Below are 19464 nucleotides of genomic sequence, written 5' to 3' on the forward strand. Positions count from 1 at the left end.
GTACAAGTTTTTGATTCATGATGATGATAACTAGAGAATGTTCTAATAGATAAGGAGATACTATGAAACATTGAAGAAGTATTAAAGAAGTTAAAGTGCAGAATGAAATGTTTAATGCCATGATGCAAGTATATAATATTGTTGCTTAAATGGTAAATTTAAGATTTTTACTACATGAAAAAAGATACATTGCATACGTGATTATTGAAAACTCTACCCACCATATCCTTACGAATAGGACTCACTTAAGACCTGGTAAACCAACTTGAAAGTTGACCACAAATTTCAACCTCAGCAGCTAACATATGTTCCATCGATGACTTACCTAACTTGTAAAACCTGTCTTTTCATTATAATTATATTATTTATCCCGACATCAAGCTTTCAAAGCTTGTAGTCCTTGTTTATATTTATGTCAGCTTCACTGTTACTTAGCCTAGGCCGCTTATAGCTTGTTTGTTTCTCATCGGAGATTTTGTTGTGATTTGAGATGTTTAAAGTAAAAAATGAAGAAAACAAAAAAATAAATCATCCCTAATATATAGAACATCCGAGTAACACACAAAACTGAGCTTTTAATGAAAAAATACGAGGAGGTTGTATTATTGAAGAAATAAAAATGTGGTGAACGTGGATCTAACACGTGACCTTCAGATCTTCAGTCTCACGCTCTCCCAACTGAGCTATCCCCGCTATTGTTCTTTTTGATGCAAAATGAATTATATAGTTCATATTTTTTCTTGCGTTCTTAGTTACATAATTGTTCTTATTTGAACCAAAGTCTACATATATTCATTGAACATATCAATGACCATGAACACTTCAATGGTCATTGAATTTCATATTAATTAAATGCCAACGCCATCCAACTATGATCATGTTTAATCTATTTAAAGACAATTTCTCATTTCACATTATCCAAACATTCAATTAACCTATACATCATTGTAGATGTTATAACAAGAAATGAATAAGAGGTGCAAGGTGTCAAGCATGAAGGTATACATGTACCTATGTACTAAGTACAAGTTTTTGATTCATCATGATGTTAACTAGAGAATGTTCTAATAGATAAGGAGATACTATGAAACATTGAAGAAATATTAGAGGAGTTAAAGTGCAGAATGAAATGTTCAATGCCATGATGCAAGTATATAATATTAATGCTTAAATGGAAAATTTAAGACTTTTACTACATGAAAAAAGATACATTGCATACGTGATTATTGAAAACTCTACCCACCATATCCTTACGAATAGGACTCACTTAAGACCTGGTAAACCAACTTGAAAGTTGACCACAAATTTCAACCTCAGCAGCTAACATATGTTCCATCGATGACTTACCTAACTTGTAAAACCTGTCTTTTCATTATAATTATATTATTTATGTAACAACTCAAATTTTCAAACAAATTTTCGTTTTTTAAAAATAAAGTATTTCCATTCAAAACAAGGCATAAAGAGTTTGAGTATTCTATCAAATACAAATAGTCAAAATCCCAAGATCATAAAAACATTCTCCAGTGTGTATCGATCACGCCGGCGCCTTCCCACGGTCCTCGCTAGTACCTGAAACACATACATAAACAACTATAAGCATAAATGCTTAGTGAGTTCCCCAATATACAACTTACGCACATACGCCTTTCCAGGCACTGACCTTCCGGTCCATGCGTCTCAGGGGACTTCCTTCCCTGCTGGGTAAACCTTCCGGTCCTACCCACGCCGACCTTCCGGTCCATCACACAGCATATCGCCTTCCGGCCCATAACATATTGCCTTCCGGCCCATAATATAATCGCCTTCTGGCCCATGACATACATAACACATATAACAAATAATTTACCACATATAGCATACATATCACATATCATATCTGACCTTCCGGTCACACAGTCAAACCCTTCCGGGTACAGTATAGTGAGAAGACTCACCTCGTAAATGCTGAAAGCTCGCAAATCCTGAAGTCACTCGTGCACAATCCGACGAGCTACAACCTCCCTATAACATCACATATCTCTCATTAACACTTATACCTTATAAGTGTGACTATCCCTAAAGAGGCAGACTTAGGTCAACTCTGGTCAACGGTCAATGGTCAACGGCCAACGGTCAACTCGACCGGACTCGGCGAGTGCCATGGCCACTCGGCGAGTCTAGACGTCCTCCCTGACTTCCCCTGATGTTCCCTTTCTACTCGTCGAGTATCCCTCTTGACTCGACGAGATCCTTGTGGAAGAATCGCGGGGCCACCCCGACTCCACTCGCCGAGTCTGAAGAACAGCTCGACGAGTTCCAGACAATCTCCAAGCTACTCGCCGAGTCTGCTCATCGGACTCGGCGAGTCCACGCCATGCAGTCGATCAAACTGCTTCCTGAGATAAGTTTCGTCCCGAAATACACAAGCATGGGACCTTCTGGACCTCTAAAGGTCCTAATACAGGATTATAGTCGTTGGGTAACAAGGTACTAATTCATCTAATCACCAAATGGGTTCCATAAACCCTAAATCCATGCACACATCAACATAACAGAAAGGAATCCGAAATATTACCTGAAATATGCCCTCACTGTGTCTCCAAACCGCAGAACTCGAATCCCTTGATGTTCCTTTAGCCAAAACTCTTCTCCTCCTTGCACAACAATTTCTTCAAAGCCCTAATATCCTTCACTCTTGCTCTAGACGCCCACAGCCGTTTAGGGTTCTTCTCAGTCGACTAAAGACGGACAATGACGGCCTATAAGTGCATTATATACGACCCAAACCTGAACGGTTAGGGTTTTCGCTAAACAGCGTAGACTCGTCGAGTCCATATCGGACTCGTCGAGTCCAGTCGCGAACCCGCAACCAAGTCTGCGATCCTACTCGGCGACTCTAGGCTTCGACTCGCCGAGTCCCCTCGTAACTCACCCAAAAACATAATTTAACAATACCTGAGATTCCGGGCTGTTACAATTCTCCCCCACTTGGATTAGACTTCGCCCTCGAAGTCTCACTCTGAAAATAGTTCCGGATGCTGCTCCCGCATCTCACGTTCCGGCTCCCAAGTCATTTCCGACCCCTTACGGTGTTGCCACTGAACCAACACCAGAGGTACTTCCTTGTTCCTCATAACCTTGATCTTCCGATCCCTGATGGCCACTGGTCTCTCGGCATAATTCAGGCTCGCATCCACCTGAATATCCTCCAATGGAACCACTGCCGACTCATCGGCTATGCACTTCCTCAATTGCGACACATGAAAAGTGTCGTGGATCTGTCCCAACTCCGCTGGCAACTCCAACCGATAGGCTACCCGGCCTATCCTTGCAATCACACGAAATGGCCCAATATACCGGGGCCCCAACTTGCCCCTCTTCCTGAATCGAATCACTCCTTTCCAAGGGGAGACCTTCAGGAGAACGAAGTCGCCGACCTGAAATTCAAGCTCGGATCGGCGCCTGTCTGCATAACTCTTCTGTCGGCTCTGGGTAGTCAATAACCTCTGCCTAACTTGCTGAATCTGCTCTGTCGTCTAAAGCACGATCTCCGTGCTGCCCATCACTCTCTGTCCCACCTCTCCCCAGCAAATGGGGGTCCGACATCTCCTACCATACAACAGCTCAAAAGGTGGCATACCAATGCTCGAATGATGGTTGTTGTTGTAGGAAAACTCTGCCAAAGGTAAATACGCATCCCAACTACCCCCGAAGTCTAACACACACGCCCGGAGCATGTCCTCCAGCGTCTGAATCGTCCGCTCGCTCTGACCGTCTGTCTGGGGATGGTATGCGGTACTAAAATGCAATTTAGTACCCAGCTCCTCATGAAATTTCTTCCAGAACCTGGAAGTGAAACGCACATCACGGTCTGAAACAATCGAGATCGGTACCCCATGCCGAGATACTACCTCTCTCACATATATCTCCGCCAACTTCTCCGCTGAAGAACTCTCACTGATGGCAAGGAAGTGTACACTCTTCGTCAACCTATCCACAATCACCCAAATTGCATCAACTCCCCTGGCAGTCCTCGGCAATTTGGTGATGAAATCCATAGTGATTTGTTCCCACTTCCACTCGGGGATCTCCAATGGCTGTAACTTGCCGTGCGGTCTCTGGTGCTCAGCCTTAACCCTACGGCAGGTCAAGCACCTCTCAACGAACCATGCAACGTCCCTCTTCATGCAGGGCCACCAATACTCTTTCCTCAAGTCCAAATACATCTTCGTAGCACCGGGATGGATCGAGAATTTCGATCTATGAGCCTCTTCCATCAAAGTAATACGCGTCCCGCCCACAAACGGTACCCAAATCCGACCCTGAAATGTCATAAGCCCTCGCCCATCCTTAACGAACTCTGAAATTAACCCCACAACCCGCTCTTTCTTCTGCATTTCCGGTCGCACAGCTTCAGCCTGTGCCCCACGAATAGCATCCAATACAGGAGTCATCACAGTCAGTCTCAAGCATAGATCTCGCAATGGAGTGCTCTCCGCTTTGCGGCTCAACGCGTCGGCTACCACATTAGCCTTACCTGGGTGGTACAGGATCTCACAATCATAATCCTTGACCACATCCAACCACCTCCTCTGACGCATATTTAGGTTGGGCTGATCCATCAAATACTTCAAGCTCTTATGGTCCGTATATATTGTACATCGAACCCCATACAGGTAGTGACGCCAAATCTTGAGAGCGAATACTACTGCCCCCAACTCTAAATCATGCGTGGGATATCTCGCCTCATGAGGCTTCAGCTGCCTCGACGCATACGCTATCACATGACCCCTCTGCATCAACACTGCACCCAGTCCCGAAATCGATGCGTCGCAATATACTACAAAATCTTCCATCCCTTCCGGGAGGGCTAATACCGGGGCTTCGCACAATCTCTAGCGGAGTGTCTCAAAGGAGGTCTGCTGCTCGGGCCCCCATGAGAATGCAACACCCTTCCGGGTCAATCTGGTGAGTGGCACTGCAATCTTGGAGAAATCCTTGATAAATCTCCGATAATACCCTGCCAACCCAAGGAAGCTCCTGATCTCAGAAGGTGACTTCGGCACTTCCCAACTCATCACCGCCTCAACCTTGGCCGGATCGACCAATATCCCTTTCTGATTAACAACATGTCCTAGAAATTGGACCTCCCGCAACCAGAAGTCACATTTGGAGAACTTTGCATAAAGCTTCTCTGACCTCAATACCTCGAGGACCTCCCTCAAATGCTCCTCATGCTGCTCTCTAGATCTAGAATACACCAGAATGTCGTCGATAAATACAATCACTGATCGATCCAACATCGGCCTGCATACCCTGTTCATGAGATCCATGAACACAGCCGGGGCATTGGTGAGCCCGAAAGGCATCACCACAAACTCATAATGCCCATATCGCGTCCTAAACGCTGTCTTATGGACATCCCCATCCCGCACCCTCACCTGATGGTACCCTGACCTCAGATCGATCTTGGAAAACCAAGACGCTCCCTGCAACTGATCGAATAAGTCATCGATCCTCGGTAACGGGTAACGGTTCTTGACCGTCAACTTGTTCAACTCCCAGTAATCAATGCACATCCGGTGTGAACCATCCTTCTTCTTGACGAATAGAATAGGTGCTCCCCACGGCGAGCTGCTCGGCCGAATGAATCCCTTCCCCAGCAACTCCTGGAGCTGCAAGGACAACTCTTGCATCTCTGGAGGTGCAAGACGATAAGGCACTTTAGCAATAGGCGCGGCCCCCAGAACCAGATCGATACCAAACTCTACTTGCCTCACAGGAGGTACTCCCGGCAGCTCCTCGGGAAAAACATCTGGAAACTCACGCACCACAGGGACCTCCTCAACTGACTTCGGTCTCTCGGAAACCATCTGCGTATCCATCACATACGCCACAAAACCCTTACAGCCCTGCTGTAGACACTGCCTCGCCCTAGTGGCCGAACAAAAAGCTGATCCCGAACGGGTACCCTCGCCGTACACCGAAAGAACTCCCCCACTATGGTTTCGTATAGTCACCAACTGACGCTCACAGTCGATGACAGCGCCGAATCGGCTCAACCAGTCCATGCCCACGATAACACAGACATCACCCATCGCAATAGGAATCAGGTCAATCGGGAATTCAACCCCGAAAATCTCTAGCACAGATCACTTTCTCGTCAGCTATAGAAACTCTCAAAGGTCGACTCAACGACTCACGACTAGCACTGATATGCTGACTAAAGGCTAAGGACACAAAGGACCTACTCGCACCCGAGTCAAATAACACTAAGGCAGGCACAGAGTTCACAAGGAAAGTACCTACGCATATAATAACATAAGCATAACATCTCGACATTAAAATAAATACATGAATTACAACATACCTGCCACGACATCGGGCGCAGCGCGGACCTCCTCCGCAGTCAGCTGAAAGGCTCTTCCCCGAGCCCTCGGGGCCTCGGCCTTCACCGGTCGAGTCGCAGTAGCTCCGGTAGCAGGTGCAGATCCCTGAAGAAGTTGAGGGCACTCGGCCTTCCTATGGCCAGTCTGGTTGCAATGAAAGCAAACCGTCAATCCCTTGGGGCACTTCCTAGCAATGTGCCCCTCCTTGCCACACTTGTAGCAAGCACCAGATCGACATACCCCATCATGACTCTTGCCGCACTTCCCGCAAGTGCGACCCTTCGAACCTCCTGTCCTCGAATCGGCGGACTTTATCCGCTTGGCTGCCGGTTGGGACTGAGCCGGTCGCCGGTCCACCCGCTGAGACTCGGCCTCCTCCCTGGCCTGGGTCTCCAACTCGATCTCGCGCTTCCTGGCATTCGCCTGAAGCTCCGCAAAAGTATGGTAAGTGGAGTTTGACACAAACTCCCGGATATCCCTCCTCAAGACACCCAAGTACCGGCTCATCCGAGCCTGCTCTGTGGACACCAGCTCGGGGCAAAACATCGCCCTCTCATGAAACTTCCGCGTGATCGCCGCCACCGAATCTGTACCCTGCTTGAGGGTTAAGAACTCCTGAACCAATCGTTCCCGCTCCACCGGGGGAACGTACTCATCCCTGAACATGGCAGTAAACCCCTCCCATGTCACCGCTGTAGTCTCTGCCAAAGTGAAGTTCGCCGTCACGAACTTCCACCAGTCCTTCGCTCCCAGACGGAGCTGGTTCAAAGCGAACCGTACCCTCAGGTGCTCCGGGCATGAACAAGTGTAGAAGCACCCCTCTATGTCCGCGATCCACCTCATCGCAGCAATCGGATCCTGCGTCCCATCGAACTCCGGTGGCTTCGTGTTGCTGAACTCTCGGAACAGCAACGAGTCACCCCCCTGTGGCCTAGCAGCGGCCACAGCTGCGGTAGCTGCAGCGGTTGCAGCCTCAGTCAATGCGGCGTACCGCTCATCGAATGTCTCCATCAGGGTGGTCTTAATAGACCCAAACATCTCCGGGATCTCAGCCCGGATCGCCGCCGCTACCTCCTCGTGAATCATCTGACGAATCTCCTCGTCACTCACACCGCTCGTACTCGCTCCGTGGCGTGGTCTAACCATGATGTCTCTGAAATACAACATAAAACTATCAGAGACTCCATCGAGTGTATTTGCACTCGATAACGCAACCCTACTCAGTCTCCGATATCCAGGGATTCGTACTTGGGTCTCCCACTGACCCGGTGTCTTCGGTAGTACGGGCCCAATACTACCGACCACACCGCATCAGCATTCATCCCAAGTCTTCCTCCCCAAACCCCGGATAGTGAATACTCTACTTCTGATATGCACTATCTACCCGCATACTAGCAAAGCATCTCATATCGGCAAACTTCCCTAGACTAAGGCATCACAAATCAGGCCACTCTAGTCCTATCATGAATACCTAGTCTTCTAGCATGCATAAAAAATTATATCATATAACATTGTAAGGTATTTTGGGGATCTTTACCGTTCGGGCGCTGACTGATCGTACACACTGCTTCTTTCTTGCTTACCACACAACCATTTACCAAAGTTTATGCCTTTATTTAAAAAGTTTTCCTCAAATCCTCGGTTTGAGTTCAGTTACTCCCGAAGGTGCACCCGAATCCCTCAAACCAAGGCTCTGATACCAATTGTAACAACTCAAATTTTCAAACAAATTTTCGTTTTTTAAAAATAAAGTATTTCCATTCAAAACAAGGCATAAAGAGTTTGAGTATTCTATCAAATACAAATAGTCAAAATCCCAAGATCATAAAAACATTCTCCAGTGTGTATCGATCACGCCGGCGTCTTCCCACGGTCCTCGCTAGTACCTGAAACACATACATAAACAACTATAAGCATAAATGCTTAGTGAGTTCCCCAATATACAACTTACGCACATACGCCTTTCCAGGCCCTGACCTTCCGGTCCATGCGTCTCAGGGGACTTCCGTCCCTGCTGGGTAAACCTTCCGGTCCTACCCACGCCGACCTTCCGGTCCATCACACAACATATCGCCTTCCGGCCCATAACATATTGCCTTCCGGCCCATAATATAATCGCCTTCCAGCCCATGACATACATAACACATATAACAAATAACTTACCACATATAGCATACATATCACATATCATATCTGACCTTCCGGTCACACAGTCAAACCCTTCCGGGTACAGTATAGTGAGAAGACTCACCTCGTAAATGCTGAAAGCTAGCAAATCCTGAAGTCACTCGTGCACAATCCGACGAGCTACAACCTCCCTATAACATCACATATCTCTCATTAACACTTATACCTTATAAGTGTGACTATCCCTAAAGAGGCAGACTTAGGTCAACTCTGGTCAACGGTCAACGGTCAACGGTCAACTCGACCGGACTCGGCGAGTGCCATGGCGACTCGGCGAGTCTAGACGTCCTCCCTGACTTCCCCTGATGTTCCCTTTCTACTCGTCGAGTATCCCTCTTGACTCGACGAGATCCTTGTGGAAGAATCGCGGGGCCACCCCGACTCCACTCGCCGAGTCTGAAGAACAGCTCGACGAGTTCCAGACAATCTCCAAGCTACTCGCCGAGTCTGCTCATCGGACTCGGCGAGTCCACGCCATGCAGTCGATCAAACTGCTTCCTGAGATAAGTTTCGTCCCGAAATACACAAGCATGGGACCTTCTGGACCTCTAAAGGTCCTAATACAGGATTATAGTCGTTGGGTAACAAGGTACTAATTCATCTAATCACCAAATGGGTTCCATAAACCCTAAATCCATGCACACATCAACATAACAGAAAGGAATCTGAAATATTACCTGAAATATGCCCTCACTGTGTCTCCAAACCGCAGAACTCGAATCCCTTGATGTTCCTTTAGCCAAAACTCTTCTCCTCCTTGCACAACAATTTCTTCAAAGCCCTAATATCCTTCACTCTTGCTCTAGACGCCCACAGCCGTTTAGGGTTCTTCTCAGTCGACTAAAGACGGACAATGACGGCCTATAAGTGCATTATATACGACCCAAACCTGAACGGTTAGGGTTTTCGCTAAACAGCGTAGACTCGCCGAGTCCATATCGGACTCGTCGAGTCCAGTCGCGAACCCGCGACCAAGTCTGCGATCCTACTCGGCGAGTCTAGGCTCCGACTCGCCGAGTCCCCTCTTAACTCACCCAAAAACATAATTTAACAATACCTGAGATTCCGGGCTGTTACAATTTATCCCGACATCAAGCTTTCAAAGCTTGTAGTCCTTGTTTATATTTATGTCAGCTTCACTGTTACTTAGCCTAGGCCGCTTATAGCTTGTTTGTTTCTCATCGGAGATTTTGTTGTTATTTGAGATGTTTAAAGTAAAAAATGAAGAAAACAAAAAAAATAAATCATCCCTAATATATAGAACATCCGAGCAACACACAAAACTGAGCTTTTAAAGAAAAAATACGAGGAGGTTGTATTATTGAAGAAATAAAAATGCGGTGAACGTGGATCTAACACGTGACCTTCAGATCTTTAGTCTGACGCTCTCCCAACTGAGCTATCCCCGCTATTGTTCTTTTTGATGCAAAATGAATTATATAGTTCATATTTTTTCCTGCGTTCTTAATTACATAATTGTTCTGATTTGAACCAAAGTCTACATATATTCATTGAACATATCAATGACCATGAACACTTCAATGGTCATTGAATTTCATATTAATTAAATGCCAACGCCATCCAACTATGATCATGTTTAATCTATTTAAAGACAATTACTCATTTCACATTATCCAAAAATTCAATTAACCTATACATCATTATAGATGTTATAACAAGAAATGAATAAGAGGTGCAAGGTGTCAAGCATGAAGGTATACATGTACCTATGTACTAAGTACATGTTTTTGATTCATGATGATGATAACTAGAGAATGTTCTAATAGATAAGGAGATACTATGAAACATTGAAGAAGTATTAAAGGAGTTAAAGTGCAGAATGAAATGTTCAATGCCATGATGCAAGTATATAATATTGATGCTTAAATGGAAAATTTAAGATTTTTACTACATGAAAAAAGATACATTGCATACGTGATTATTGAAAACTCTACCCACCATATCCTTACGAATAGGACTCACTTAAGACCTGGTAAACCAACTTGAAAGTTGATCACAAATTTCAACCTCAGCAGCTAACATATGTTCCATCAATGACTTACCTAACTTGTAAAACCTGTCTTTTCATTATAATTATATTATTTATCCCGACATCAAGCTTTCAAAGCTTGTAGACCTTGTTTATATTTATGTCAGCTTCACTGTTACTTAGCCTAGGCCGCTTATAGCTTGTTTGTTTCTCATCGGAGATTTTGTTGTTATTTGAGATGTTTAAAGTAAAAAATGAAGAAAACAAAAAAAATAAATCATCCTTAAAATATAGAACATCCGAGCAACACACAAAACTGAGCTTTTAATGAAAAAATACGAGGAGGTTGTATTATTGAAGAAATAAAAATGCGGTGAACGTGGATCTAACACGTGACCTTCAGATCTTCAGTCTGATGCTCTCCCAACTAAGCTATCCCCGCTATTGTTCTTTTTGATGCAAAATGAATTATATAGTTCATATTTTTTTCCTGCGTTCTTAATTACATAATTGTTCTGATTTGAACCAAAGTCTACATATATTCATTGAACATTTCAATGACCATGAACACTTCAATGGTCATTGAATTTCATATTAATTAAATGCCAACGCCATCCAACTATGATCATGTTTAATCTATTTAAAGACAATTACTCATTTCACATTATCCAAAAATTCAATTAACCTATACATCATTGTAGATGTTATAACAAGAAATGAATAAGAGGTGCAAGGTGTCAAGCATGAAGGTATACAAGTACCTATGTACTAAGTACAAGTTTTTGATTCATGATGATGATAACTAGAGAATGTTCTAATAGATAAGGAGATACTATGAAACATTGAAGAAGTATTAAAGGAGTTAAAGTGCAGAATGAAATGTTCAATGCCATGATGCAAGTATATAATATTGATGCTTAAATGGAAAAGTTAAGATTTTTACTACATGAAAAAAGATACATTGCGTACGTGATTATTGAAAACTCTACCCACCATATCCTTACGAATAGGACTCACTTAAGACCTGGTAAACCAACTTGAAACTTGACCACAAATTTCAACCTCAGCAGCTAACATATGTTCCATCGATGACTTACCTAGCTTGTAAAACCTGTCTTTTCATTATAATTATATTGTTTATCCCGACATCAAGCTTTCAAAGCTTGTAGTCCTTGTTTATATTTATGTCAGCTTCATTGTTACTTAGCCTAGGCCGCTTATAGCTTGTTTGTTTCTCATTGGAGATTTTGTTGTTATTTGAGATGTTTAAAGTAAAAAATGAAGAAAACAAAAAAAATAAATCATCCCTAATATATAGAACATCCGAGCAACACACAAAACTGAGCTTTTAATGAAAAAATACGAGGAGGTTGTATTATTGAAGAAATAAAAATGCGGTGAGCGTGGATCTAACACGTGACCTTCAGATCTTCAGTCTGACGCTCTCTTAACTGAGGTATCCCCGCTATTTTTCTTTTTGATGCAAAATGAATTATATAGTTCAGATTTTTTCATGCGTTCTTAATTACATAATTGTTCTGATTTGAACCAACGTCTACATATATTCGTTGAACATTTCAATGACCATGAAAACTTCAATGGTCATTGAATTTCATATTAATTAAATGCCAACGCCATTCAACTATGATCATGTTTAATCTATTTAAAGACAATTACTCATTTCACATTATCCAAAAATCCATTTAAACTATACATCATTGTAGATGTTATAACAAGAAATGAATAAGAGGTGCAAGGTGTCAAGCATGAAGGTATACATGTACCTATGTACTAAGTACAAGTTTTTGATTCATGATGATGATAACTAGAGAATGTTCTAATAGATAAGGAGATACTATGAAACATTGAACAAGTATTAAAGGAGTTAAAGTGCAGAATGAAATGTTCTATGCCATGATGCAAGTATATAATATTGATGCTTAAATGGAAAATTTAAGATTTTTACTACATGAAAAAAGATACGTTGCATACGTGATTATTGAAAACTCTACCCACCATATCCTTACGAATAGGACTCACTTAAGACCTGGTAAACCAACTTGAAAGTTGACCACAAATTTCAACCTCAGCAGCTAACATATGTTCCATCGATGACTTACCTAGCTTGTAAAACCTGTCTTTTCATTATAATTATATTATTTATCCCGACATCAAGCTTTCAAAGCTTGTAGTCCTTGTTTATATTTATGTCAGCTTCACTGTTACTTAGCCTAGGCCGCTTATAGCTTGTTTGTTTCTCATTGGAGATTTTGTTGTTATTTGAGATGTTTAAAGTAAAAAATGAAGAAAACAAAAAAAATAAATCATCCCTAATATATAGAACATCCGAGCAACACACAAAACTGAGCTTTTAATGAAAAAATACGAGGAGGTTGTATTATTGAAGAAATAAAAATGCGGTGAACGTGGATCGAACACATGACCTTCAGATCTTCAGTCTGACGCTCTCCCAACTGAGCTATCCCCGCTATTGTTCTTTTTGATGCAAAATGAATTATATAGTTCATATTTTTTCCTGCGTTCTTAATTACATAATTGTTCTGATTTGAACCAAAGTCTACATATATTCATTGAACATATCAATGACCATGAACACTTCAATGGTCATTGAATTTCATATTAATTAAATGCCAACGCCATCCAACTATGATCATGTTTAATCTATTTAAAGACAATTAATCATTTCACATTATCCAAAAATTCAATTAACCTATACATCATTATAGATGTTATAACAAGAAATGAATAAGAGGTGCAAGGTGTCAAGCATGAAGGTATACATGTACCTATGTACTAAGTACATGTTTTTGATTCATGATGATGATAACTAGAGAATGTTCTAATAGATAAGGAGATACTATGAAACATTGAAGAAGTATTAAAGGAGTTAAAGTGCAGAATGAAATGTTCAATGCCATGATGCAAGTATATAATATTGATGCTTAAATGGAAAATTTAAGATTTTTACTACATGAAAAAAGATACATTGCATACGTGATTATTGAAAACTCTACCCACCATATCCTTACGAATAGGACTCACTTAAGACCTGGTAAACCAACTTGAAAGTTGACCACAAATTTCAACCTCAGCAGCTAACATATGTTCCATCAATGACTTACCTAACTTGTAAAACCTGTCTTTTCATTATAATTATATTATTTATCCCGACATCAAGCTTTCAAAGCTTGTAGACCTTGTTTATATTTATGTCAGCTTCACTGTTACTTAGCCTAGGCCGCTTATAGCTTGTTTGTTTCTCATCGGAGATTTTGTTGTTATTTGAGATGTTTAAAGTAAAAAATGAAGAAAACAAAAAAATAAATCATCCTTAAAATATAGAACATCCGAGCAACACACAAAACTGAGCTTTTAATGAAAAAATACGAGGAGGTTGTATTATTGAAGAAATAAAAATGCGGTGAACGTGGATCTAACACGTGACCTTCAGATCTTCAGTCTGATAATCTCCCAACTAAGCTATCCCCGCTATTGTTCTTTTTGATGCAAAATGAATTATATAGTTCATATTTTTTCCTGCGTTCTTAATTACATAATTGTTCTGATTTGAACCAAAGTCTACATATATTCATTGAACATATCAATGACCATGAACACTTCAATGGTCATTGAATTTCATATTAATTAAATGCCAACGCCATCCAACTATGATCATGTTTAATCTATTTAAAGACAATTACTCATTTCACATTATCCAAAAATTCAATTAACCTATACATCATTGTAGATGTTATAACAAGAAATGAATAAGAGGTGCAAGGTGTCAAGCATGAAGGTATACAAGTACCTATGTACTAAGTACAAGTTTTTGATTCATGATGATGATAACTAGAGAATGTTCTAATAGATAAGGAGATACTATGAAACATTGAAGAAGTATTAAAGGAGTTAAAGTGCAGAATGAAATGTTCAATGCCATGATGCAAGTATATAATATTGATGCTTAAATGGAAAAGTTAAGATTTTTACTACATGAAAAAAGATACATTGCGTACGTGATTATTGAAAACTCTACCCACCATATCCTTACGAATAGGACTCACTTAAGACCTGGTAAACCAACTTGAAAGTTGACCACAAATTTCAACCTCAGCAGCTAACATATGTTCCATCGATGACTTACCTAGCTTGTAAAACCTGTCTTTTCATTATAATTATATTATTTATCCCGACATCAAGCTTTCAAAGCTTGTAGTCCTTGTTTATATTTATGTCAGCTTCACTGTTACTTAGCCTAGGCCGCTTATAGCTTGTTTGTTTCTCATTGGAGATTTTGTTGTTATTTGAGATGTTTAAAGTAAAAAATGAAGAAAACAAAAAAAATAAATCATCCCTAATATATAGAACATCCGAGCAACACACAAAACTGAGCTTTTAATGAAAAAATACGAGGAGGTTGTATTATCGAAGAAATAAAAATGCGGTGAACGTGGATCGAACACGTGACCTTCAGATCTTCAGTCTGACGCTCTCCCAACTGAGCTATCCCCGCTATTGTTCTTTTTGATGCAAAATGAATTATATAGTTCATATTTTTTCCTGCGTTCTTAATTACATAATTGTTCTGATTTGAACCAAAGTCTACATATATTCATTGAACATATCAATGACCATGAACACTTCAATGGTCATTGAATTTCATATTAATTAAATGCCAACGCCATCCAACTATGATCATGTTTAATCTATTTAAAGACAATTACTCATTTCACATTATCCAAAAATTCAATTAACCTATACATCATTGTAGATGTTATAACAAGAAATGAATAAGAGGTGCAAGCTGTCAAGCATGAAGGTATACATGTACCTATGTACTAAGTACAAGCTTTTGATTCATGATGATGATAACTAGAGAATGTTCTAATAGATAAGGAGATACTATGAAACATTGAAGAAATATTAGAGGAGTTAAAGTGCAGAATGAAATGTTCAATGCCATGATGCAAGTATATAATATTGATGCTTAAATGGAAAATTTAAGATTTTTACTACATTAAAAAAGATACATTGCATACGTGATTATTGAAAACTCTACCCACCATATCCTTACGAATAGGACTCACTTAAGACCTGGTAAACCAACTTGAAAGTTGACCACAAATTTCAACCTCAACAGCTAACATATGTTCCATCGATGACTTACCTAACTTGTAAAACCTGTCTTTTCATTATAATTATATTATTTATCCCGACATCATGCTTTCAAAGCTTGAAGTCCTTTTTATATTTATGTCAGCTTCACTGTTACTTATCCAAGCCCGCTTATAGTTTGTTTGATTCTCATCGGAGAGTTTCTTGCTATTTGTGTTGTTTAAAGTAAAAATATGAAGAAAACAAAAAAATAAATCATCCCTAATATATAGAACATCCGAGCAACACACAAAACTAAGATTTTAATGAAGAAATATGAGGAGGTTGTATTATTGAAGAAATAAAAATGCGGTGAACGTGGATCGAACACGTGACCTTCAGATCTTCAGTCTGACGCTCTCTTAACTGAGGTATCCCCGCTATTTTTCTTTTTGATGCAAAATGAATTATATAGTTCAGATTTTTTCATGCGTTCTTAATTACATAATTGTTCTGATTTGAACCAACGTCTACATATATTCGTTGAACATTTCAATGACCATGAAAACTTCAATGGTCATTGAATTTCATATTAATTAAATGCCAACGCCATTCAACTATGATCATGTTTAATCTATTTAAAGACAATTACTCATTTCACATTATCCAAAAATCCATTTAAACTATACATCATTGTAGATGTTATAACAAGAAATGAATAAGAGGTGCAAGGTGTCAAGCATGAAGGTATACATGTACCTATGTACTAAGTACAAGTTTTTGATTCATGATGATGATAACTAGAGAATGTTCTAATAGATAAGGAGATACTATGAAACATTGAACAAGTATTAAAAGAGTTAAAGTGCAGAATGAAATGTTCTATGCCATGATGCAAGTATATAATATTGATGCTTAAATGGAAAATTTAGGATTTTTACTACATGAAAAAATATACGTTGCATACGTGATTATTGAAAACTCTACCCACCATATCCTTACGAATAGGACTCACTTAAGACCTGGTAAACCAACTTGAAAGTTGACCACAAATTTCAACCTCAGCAGCTAACATATGTTCCATCGATGACTTACCTAGCTTGTAAAACCTGTCTTTTCATTATAATTATATTATTTATCCCGACATCAAGCTTTCAAAGCTTGTAGTCCTTGTTTATATTTATGTCAGCTTCACTGTTACTTAGCCTAGGCCGCTTATAGCTTGTTTGTTTCTCATTGGAGATTTTGTTGTTATTTGAGATGTTTAAAGTAAAAAATGAAGAAAACAAAAAAAATAAATCATCCCTAATATATAGAACATCCGAGCAACACACAAAACTGAGCTTTTAATGAAAAAATACGAGGAGGTTGTATTATTGAAGAAATAAAAATGCGGTGAACGTGGATCGAACACGTGACCTTCAGATCTTCAGTCTGACGCTCTCCCAACTGAGCTATCCCCGCTATTGTTCTTTTTGATGCAAAATGAATTATATAGTTCATATTTTTTCCTGCGTTCTTAATTACATAATTGTTCTGATTTGAACCAAAGTCTACATATATTCATTGAACATATCAATGACCATGAACAGTTCAATGGTCATTGAATTTCATATTAATTAAATGCCAACGCCATCCAACTATGATCATGTTTAATCTATTTAAAGACAATTACTCATTTCACATTATCCAAAAATTCAATTAACCTATACATCATTATAGATGTTATAACAAGAAATGAATAAGAGGTGCAAGGTGTCAAGCATGAAGGTATACATGTACCTATGTACTAAGTACATGTTTTTGATTCATGATGATGATAACTAGAGAATGTTCTAATAGATAAGGAGATACTATGAAACATTGAAGAAGTATTAAAGGAGTTAAAGTGCAGAATGAAATGTTCGATGCCATGATGCAAGTATATAATATTGATGCTTAAATGGAAAATTTAAGATTTTTACTACATGAAAAAAGATACATTGCATACGTGATTATTGAAAACTCTACCCACCATATCCTTACGAATAGGACTCACTTAAGACCTGGTAAACCAACTTGAAAGTTGACCACAAATTTCAACCTCAACAGCTAACATATGTTCCATCAATGACTTACCTAACTTGTAAAACCTGTCTTTTCATTATAATTATATTATTTATCCCGACATCAAGCTTTCAAAGCTTGTAGACCTTGTTTATATTTATGTCAGCTTCACTGTTACTTAGCCTAGGCCGCTTATAGCTTGTTTGTTTCTCATCGGAGATTTTGTTGTTATTTGAGATGTTTAAAGTAAAAAATGAAGAAAACAAAAAAAATAAATCATCCTTAAAATATAGAACATCCGAGCAACACACAAAACTGAGCTTTTAATGAAAAAATACGAGGAGGTTGTATTATTGAAGAAATAAAAATGCGGTGAACGTGGATCTAACACGTGACCTTCAGATCTTCAGTCTGATGCTCTCCCAACTAAGCTATCCCCGCTATTGTTCTTTTTGATGCAAAATGAATTATATAGTTCATATTTTTTCCTGCGTTCTTAATTACATAATTGTTCTGATTTGAACCAACGTCTACATATATTCGTTGAACATTTCAATGACCATGAAAACTTCAATGGTCATTGAATTTCATATTAATTAAATGCCAACGCCATTCAACTATGATCATGTTTAATCTATTTAAAGACAATTACTCATTTCACATTATCCAAAAATCCATTTAAACTATACATCATTGTAGATGTTATAACAAGAAATGAATAAGAGGTGCAAGGTGTCAAGCATGAAGGTATACATGTACCTATGTACTAAGTACAAGTTTTTGATTCATGATGATGATAACTAGAGAATGTTCTAATAGATAAGGAGATACTGTGAAACATTGAACAAGTATTAAAGGAGTTAAAGTGCAGAATGAAATGTTCTATGCCATGATGCAAGTATATAATATTGATGCTTAAAGGGAAAATTTAAGATTTTTACTACATGAAAAAGGATACGTTGCATACGTGATTATTGAAAACTCTACCCACCATATCCTTACGAATAGGACTCACTTAAGACCTGGTAAACCAACTTGAAAGTTGACCATAAATTTCAACCTCAGCAGCTAACATATGTTCCATCGATGACTTACCTAACTTGTAAAACCTATCTTTTCATTATAATTATATTATTTATCCTGACATCATGCTTTCAACGCTTGTAGTCCTTGTTTATATTTATGTCAGCTTCACTGTTACTTAGCCTAGGCCGCTTATAGCTTGTTTGTTTCTCATCGGAGATTTTGTTGTTATTTGAGTTGTTTAAAGTAAAAAATGAAGAAAACAAAAAAATAAACCATCCCTAATATATAGAACATCTGAGCAACACAGAAAACTGAGCTTTTAATGAAGAAATACGAGGAGGTTGTATTATTGAAGAAATAAAAATGCGGTGAACGTGGATCGAACACGTGACCTTCAGATCTTCAGTCTGACGCTCTCCCAACTGAGCTATCCCCGCTATTGTTCTTTTTTATTCTAAGATTATATAAATCCTAAGAATAACCATAATAGTCAATTCAAAACCAGGATGAAGACTAGAGTTGTAAAATGTAAAAAATAAAATGCGGTGAAGGTGCACGTGGCCTTCAGATCTTCAGTCTGACGCTCTCCCAACTGAGTTATCCCATCTTCTGTTCTTTCGTTATAACAACGGTAAAAATAATACATCACACATTGATGTATTAGTAACATTAGTAACTAGGGGTGTTCACGGTCCGGTTTTTTCGGTTTTATGTCAAACCAATGCCAAA

At 39.5% G+C, this 19464-nt stretch overlaps 4 non-coding genes across 4 annotated transcripts; all 4 read right to left on the reverse strand.

Annotated features, from left to right (window-relative positions):
• Nucleotides 1-9894: 9894 nt before the first annotated feature.
• TRNAF-AAA (transfer RNA phenylalanine (anticodon AAA)) lies at nucleotides 9895-9967 on the reverse strand. The gene has a single exon. It is a non-coding gene; the product is annotated as a tRNA-Phe (tRNA).
• Nucleotides 9968-15009: 5042 nt separating this feature from the next.
• TRNAF-GAA (transfer RNA phenylalanine (anticodon GAA)) lies at nucleotides 15010-15082 on the reverse strand. Its single transcript has one exon. It is a non-coding gene; the product is annotated as a tRNA-Phe (tRNA).
• Nucleotides 15083-17054: 1972 nt separating this feature from the next.
• Nucleotides 17055-17127, reverse strand: TRNAF-GAA (transfer RNA phenylalanine (anticodon GAA)). The gene has a single exon. It is a non-coding gene; the product is annotated as a tRNA-Phe (tRNA).
• A 1972-nt stretch (nucleotides 17128-19099) lies between these two features.
• Nucleotides 19100-19172, reverse strand: TRNAF-GAA (transfer RNA phenylalanine (anticodon GAA)). Its single transcript has one exon. It is a non-coding gene; the product is annotated as a tRNA-Phe (tRNA).
• Nucleotides 19173-19464: the final 292 nt, after the last annotated feature.

The sequence above is a fragment of the Lactuca sativa genome, chromosome 5 (assembly GCF_002870075.4).
Source record: "Lactuca sativa cultivar Salinas chromosome 5, Lsat_Salinas_v11, whole genome shotgun sequence".
Taxonomy (NCBI): Eukaryota; Viridiplantae; Streptophyta; class Magnoliopsida; order Asterales; family Asteraceae; genus Lactuca; species Lactuca sativa.